Below are 7,470 nucleotides of genomic sequence, written 5' to 3' on the forward strand. Positions count from 1 at the left end.
CTCTCTGGGTCAGCTCTTCGGTGGGCTGAAACCATCTGGCAACAGTCTGGGCCGGTAACAAATTCCATTCAGTCATTCACCCAATATTTCAAGGAGGTTTTTGGTCGCGCGGATGCTGAAGTAGCAGCTGGAGAACAGTTATACCATCTCAAACAGGGAGCCATGTCCACTCAGGATTATGCTCTCAGGTTCCGAACTCTGGCTGCTGCTAGCGGGTGGAATGAGCGATCTCTCCTCACAACCTACCGGCTCGGACTAGAGCCCAACCTCCGGTTACAGCTGGCCGCCCTCGACGACACGATGGGATTAGAGAAGTTCATTCAACACTCTCTGCGCTGTTCCGATCGTCTGAGGGTCTACCAGCATGATCCTCCACCAGTATCCCAAGCACTCCTCCGTTTGCCAGAGCCAGCCGTCCCTCCAGAACCAGAACCCATGATCATAGAATCTGGTAGGCTCACGATCACCGAGCGACAGAGGAGGCTGACCCGGGGTCTGTGCATGTACTGTGGTGCCAAAGGACATGTCAGGCTGGACTGTCCCATTCGTCCAGCACGCTCTGTGGTGAGTTTGTTCAGTTCTCCTATTGAAAAAATGCACCCTCTCACCACTAATGTCCAGTTAACTACCCCTTCTGTCTCAGTTTCAGTCACAGCCCTCATCGACTCCGGGTCAGCAGGAAATTTCATCTCGCACGCCCTCTGTCGCCGACTCCAGCTTAACACCGAAGCCTCGACGCACGTCTACCAGATTCAGCCCATAACCAAAGATATCCATTCTCAGGCACGTATCCATCGAAAATGTGAACCCGTCAATCTCCAAGTAGGACTGCTCCACAAAGAGGAGATTCAATTTCTGGTTCTGGAGGGTGCATCGATGGATATCATCTTAGGGCGCCCGTGGCTGGTGAAGCACGATCCCATCCTCTCTTGGGGCACAGGAGAAATTAAGAGATGGGGAGAAGAATGCAGATCCAGCTGTTTTCCCGATCTACCCTTACAAATTCAAAGACCCCTTACCGTCTACGTCACGTCTGTCGAAAGTCCAGTCGAGAAAATATCCATTCAGATCCCGAAGATCTACTCCTCATACGAGGATGTATTTTGCCCCAAGAGAGCTTCCCAGCTACCTCCACATCGGCCATGGGACTGCGCCATAGACCTGCTTCCAGATGCTCCTATGCCCAGAGGTAGGATCTACCCGTTGTCCCTTCCGGAGACCAAGGCAATGGAGGAGTACATCCATGAGGCTCTGAGTCAGGGGTATATCCGTCCATCCACGTCACCTGCTGCCTCGAGTTTCTTCTTCGTGGCTAAGAAGGATGGAGGGCTGCGGCCATGTATCGATTACAGAACCCTAAATCAAGGTACAGTTAAATTCCGCTATCCCCTTCCTCTCGTCCCGGCAGCCCTGGAACAACTCAGATCCGCCAAAATTTTCACCAAGTTGGACCTCCGCAGCGCCTATAACCTGGTGAGAATACGTGAGGGGGACGAGTGGAAGACGGGGTTTGTGACCCCTACTGGACACTACGAGTACCTGGTCATGCCCTATGGTCTGGTTAACGCCCCCTCCGTATTCCAAAACTTCATCCACGAAGTCCTCCGGGAGTTCCTCCATCTCTTCGTCATTGTATACATAGATGATATCCTGATTTACTCCCGGAGTGAGGCCGAACATCGCCACCACGTTGCGGAGGTCCTGAAAACCCTCAGGAAACACCGCCTGTACCTCAAGGCTGAAAAATGCTCCTTTCATTTACCATCTGTTCAGTTCTTGGGGTACATCATCGATCAGAGAGGAGTTCGTATGGACGAGAGGAAGGTCACTTCCGTCATCTCCTGGCCCGAACCAAAAACCATAAAGGAACTCCAACGTTTCCTAGGCTTTGCTAACTTCTATCAACGTTTCATCCACAATTACAGTCTCATCACCGCTCCGCTCACCAACCTGTTGAAAAACAAACCCAAAACACTACCCTGGCCTCCCGAAGCCGCCGCAGCCTTCCAAGACCTCAAAGAATCTTTCACTCAAGCCCCACTGCTGACTCATCCCGATCCTGAATTACCATTTGTAGTCGAAGTGGATGCATCGACCACCGGAGTGGGAGCCATTCTGTCCCAGTATCACGGTACTCCTCCATTACTCCATCCATGTGCCTATTTCTCCCGGAAGCTCAGCCTGGCGGAAAGGAACTACGACATCGGAAATCGAGAACTTCTGGCCATCAAGCTCGCCCTGGAGGAGTGGCGACACTGGTTGGAGGGGGCCAAACATTCATTCCAGGTGATCACAGATCATAATCTCCAATACCTAAAAGATGCTAAAAGACTCTGTCCTCGTCAGGCCCGTTGGTCATTGTTCTTCTCCAGATTTCAGTTCTCTATCTCATATCGACCAGGATCAAAGAATATCCGAGCAGACGCACTTTCCAGAATTCACGACCAGCATGAAACTGAGACACCGGCCAAGATCCTTCCCGATCAGATCACTATCTGTCCCATCCAATGGTCCGCTCCTACAGTAACCGCCACTCCAGAATCCAGAACTCCCCCGGGCTGTCCCCCCAATCGACGTTTCATCCCTGAAAATCAACGGGTAGATCTCATTCATTCCAGCCATACATCTCTGGGCACAGGACATCCTGGGGCCAACAACACCCTCTCGCTGCTATCCCAACGCTTTTGGTGGCCGAACATGGCGAGGGATGTGAGAAGATACGTCCAAGGCTGCAGAGAATGCGCTATGTCAAAGAGTCCTCGCCATCTACCTGCTGGCAAACTCCATCCCTTGCCCATCCCAAACCGCCCCTGGTCACACCTAGGAGTTGACTTCATGACAGACCTCCCATTGTCTGAAGGTAACACCTGCATTCTAGTCATCATAGATCGATTCTCTAAATTCTGTCGTTTGATTCCGTTGAAAGGTCTACCCACAGCCCTAGAGACTGCCGAAAACCTGTTCAACCACGTCTTTCGAAATTTTGGGTTACCAGAAGATATAGTCTCGGACCGAGGACCCCAATTTATATCCAGACTATGGAAAGCATTCTTCAGACTCCTAGGTGTGACCGTAAGCCTCTCGTCTGGCTATCACCCCCAAACCAACGGCCAGACAGAGAGGAAAATTCAGGAAGTGGGGCGGTTCCTCCAGACCTTCTGTCACGGTCACCAAAACTCCTGGAGCCAGTTTCTGGGCTGGGCGGAATACGCCCAGAATTCCCTGCGGCAATCTACCACCGGACTCACGCCATTCCAGTGCATCCTAGGGTTCCAACCTCCACTCTTCCCCTGGGATGGCGCACCATCTGATGTCCCCGCAGTGGATTACTGGTTCCGGGAGAGCGAGAGAGTCTGGGACGATGCTCATCACCATCTCCAGAGGGCAGTACGCAGAACAAAGGAAGTATCGGATAAGAGGAGGATTCCAGGCCCCATCTATACTCCAGGACAGAAGGTCTGGCTCTCCACCAGAGATATCCGTTTGCGACTGCCCTCCCGAAAATTAAGTCCCAGATTTGTTGGTCCCTTCACCATCCTGGAACAGGTCAACCCCGTCACATACAAGTTACAGTTACCACCACAGTACAGAATCCACCCCACATTCCACGTGTCCCTTCTCAAACCCTTTCACGATCCTCTGATTCCCTCCACAGAGCCTGGCCATGAAGAGGAACCTCCTCCCCCACTGATGTTAGAAGAAGGGGCCATCTACCAAGTCAAGGACATCCTACGGTCCCGACGTCGTGGTGGTCAACTAGAATACCTTGTCGACTGGGAAGGATACGGTCCAGAAGAGAGGTCATGGGTCTCCAGATCCGATATACTAGATCCCGCACTTATGGAAGAGTTCCACTCCAATCACCCAGAATTTCCAGCACCTCGAGGACGAGGTAGACCACCACGACGTCGGAGGTTCAGGCCCTCAGGAGCGGGCCCTGGGGAGGGGGGTAATGTCACGGATTGGCCAGGCTCTTCCACCAACATCACGCACCGAGCACCTTCACCTGAGTATTAACCACGCACAGCTGCACCCAATCACTCCCATTCACTATATAAGCACACACCTCACTTCACTCATTGTCCGGTCTCGTTCCTACGAAGCGGACTCTGAGTGAACCACTTCCTAGGTTTCACTCCCCTACGATCTCAGCAAATATACTTACCTTTACTCTGTTTGCATTCCAGTCTGTCCAGTGTTCCCGGTGTCCTGTCAGCGTTGTGTGTCTCGTCAGTCTGTCTTCCCCGCAAGTCCTCTGGTGTGTGCATTCGGTCATCCTTCAGTGTTTGTCATCCCACCTTCCGCAGAGGATCATCAGTTCCACTGAACTCCGTTCATCTCTCCATCACTATTCATTTATACTCAACTGTTGGAATAAACATTGTTTATACTCACTCCCCTTGTTTGTCCGTCTGCTTCCATAACAATTGCACTTATACATTCTGTTTATCTTGGAAATACTTAAATAATATGTGCCATATGTTCTAAAATGGCCCTCTACTGTAAACCGACACTCGGGCTCTGAGAGAAAAGCTAGTTTGTAAAAAGTCTTGGTTTTACTTGGTTAATAAATAATCAAACTCATTCAATGGCACCGCATCTTCTTTCACATCATCACATAAACTTGATCTTATTAGTTAGTGCTGAATTATCGCATTGTATCGTGATATGGGTGTGAATCGTATCGTATTGCATCGCAATATGTCACAAATGTATCGTTAATATATCGGATCGTATACTTTGTATCGAGATGCGTATCGGATCGGCATTATAGCATAGATGCCCAACCCTAATATATATATATATATATATATATATATATATATATATATAAATAATATATAAAAATTTTTAAAAGTTTTTCCTCAATTCCCCTGTGCTTGTTTTTTCCTGCACAGGCTAAACGGGACAAGTAAGAAGCATGCATTTTTGTGGCATTTTGAATTGGTCCACTGCTATCACTATTTGAGTGCAAGTAAAAACAAATGAGCAAAATGTGTAGCTAATCTAGCATGCTTTCTGGGCACATAAATTTGCAAATGGGGCATTTTAGTGTTTATTTATCTCCATGTTTACAATAATATTCTACAAATTACAAAGACATAAGCTCAAAAAGATTACAGAAGAATGAATCGCCTTTGTTGTCTGAAGTGTTCGCATATCTTTCGAACATTTCACCTTTCAAATTATAAATTAAGTCTAGTATTTCACTGGTCTTCCAATCATTTGGATTAACCTTGAGATTTTTCTGGGCAATGTTGCACAGTTTCTGTGCACTTCTGTTTCCATCAGGAGTATGTAGATTCATTCTCAAACACTTCTTGTAGTGCTCGATTGCTAAATCCTCACATCTGTTACCGTACTGCTGGAACTGAGCATAAGAAAAATGAACAGATTGAAGATGCTTAATTCCTAGAATAACTCTCAGAACATCATCTGGGTTTAAGTTAATGGCCTGTCTCAGCTGTTTGATTGCAGGTTCTTCCACAGTACAAGATGGCGGGTTAAAATTCTCAGTGCGATACAGAGCCATGGCATAACCAGCATTCCACTCAATATTTGTTGGATCCAGTTCCACAGCTTTCCGGAAAACTTCTACTGCCTTGTCATAATATTTACGAGGGAATTTAAGATAAGTCCATCCTTTCTCCCCAAGTACCTCTGGAACAGCTGAAGACTCAGTTGCAAATCTTTCATATATGTTCTGAAGCTTAACCAGGTAACTTTCACACTCTATGTAGTTCTCTATGTGGTAATTTATCCAAGCAAAATTTCCATAGGTCACAATAAGAGTCCTGTCATTGTTGTCCGCAAAATTTTCTTTGATGAGTGCCTCAGATTTTGGCAGGTGAATAAGGGCTTCTTCTTTGCGGTCAAGGAGGAATTTCAGATATCCCATTGAGCACTGTGCTCGTGCAGCTCCTTCCTCATTCCCTAAATCCAATTTGTCTTGTTCCTCAAATCTGTTGAGGTTCGTAAAGTCTAGATGATCTTTTGTAATGTCCAATGTGAAGTGACACTCCAGCTGATCCAGTTTCTTTTATAAACTGTCCCGAATTAAACCAAAAGGATTGAAAAAACATGAGCTTCAGGACTAAATTAGACTAATATTGCAACATCTTCAAGTTAAATAGCCTTTGAATTAGCAATAGGCTCTTAAAGCAAGGAGGTGAGTTAACTCTTAAGCAAGAACTAGACATCAATGGAAATAAAACAAACACACACACACACACAAGAAATGCACGTATGCCAGACATGAAGTTGGCGTGGACCAATGCACATTCTCACCTTCATTTCATCGTTAGTAAATCCAAACGTGAGCGTGAAATCTGGCATGTGCAAAGTTTTTGTGCGTACGCAGCGTTGAAACATGAGGCCCCTAGGGCCCCTGCAAGGGGGAAATATGCCAAATATGGAGTGTCTATTTAGGCTAAGTGCAAATAATGCACATCTTTGGAGTAAGCTAGTTGAGTGATTCCCGCTCATCATTATCTGATCGACAGAGACAACATAACTAAAGAGCGGAACTAGTAGCAGCATGAGTGGCGTAGTTCGTAAAGTGCATGGCAACATGTTTTGACATGATCGATGATGAACTGATGAACACTTTCTTCTTTTTTCCCCATTACATATCAGATTTGAAATTTATTTATTTTAATCGAAAGGAAATATTTTTGTTTAAAAATGAAAATAAAGAAAATGAGATTTAAAGTCACAAGCGCCTCGTTGTTCATTTGTATTTAAACAGCATCTAAATATTTTAAATATTCTATAAACAATTATTTTTCACCTGGTGTTAAATGCTAGCGACATCTTAATATAATTAATTTGTATTTACAATGTTAGTAACCCTGCTCATCCATATTCTCCGACCTCATGGTTCTATTCAAAGAACATTTAATAAATGGCACATGCCTATAGACCAATTACCAACCTACGTCACACGGGTCCACGGTTGCAAAAAAAAAAAAACACACAGCAGGCTGCAATAGTAAAGATGTCGTGTTGTGCGATAAGATGCCAAATTCGATCCATACACAAATCCATACACCACACTGCTTAAGTGCTAACTGCAGACGTCTTTGGCTAAAAGGGAGCTGAATGAAGTGACGACCTAATTAAAAATGCTCGACTCTGCAGTTGATGCGGTAAAGTTGTTTTTATGTTGGACATTAATTTGTCATTCGAACTTACCTTGCCCCTTAATCGGATCCCGACCTCAATGTAGTCAGAGTACAAACTGTATGAACGTCTACATAAAATTTAACATCATTATACCGAAAATTAGATATTAAGTTTTCAAAATGCTGTATTTTAAAAGCATGTACACCGCTAAAGCCTGTACCAAACTTTCGGTGAGTTAAAGAAAGTTAGGGTGTGTCGCAAAAGTGCATGACACGAAACAAGACATTTAAAGAGCCCATATTATGGGTTTTTGAAAATGCCCTTCCATGTATTGTGTAACATAGC

General features: G+C 45.8%; 1 pseudogene; it reads right to left on the reverse strand.

The window, feature by feature from the left end:
- Positions 1–5,092: 5,092 nt before the first annotated feature.
- LOC130238872 (interferon-induced protein with tetratricopeptide repeats 1B-like) lies at positions 5,093–6,813 on the reverse strand (annotated as a pseudogene).
- Between the last annotated feature and the right edge of the window lie 657 nt (positions 6,814–7,470).

The sequence above is a fragment of the Danio aesculapii genome, chromosome 12 (genome assembly GCF_903798145.1).
Source record: "Danio aesculapii chromosome 12, fDanAes4.1, whole genome shotgun sequence".
In the NCBI taxonomy this organism is placed as follows: Eukaryota; Metazoa; Chordata; class Actinopteri; order Cypriniformes; family Danionidae; genus Danio; species Danio aesculapii.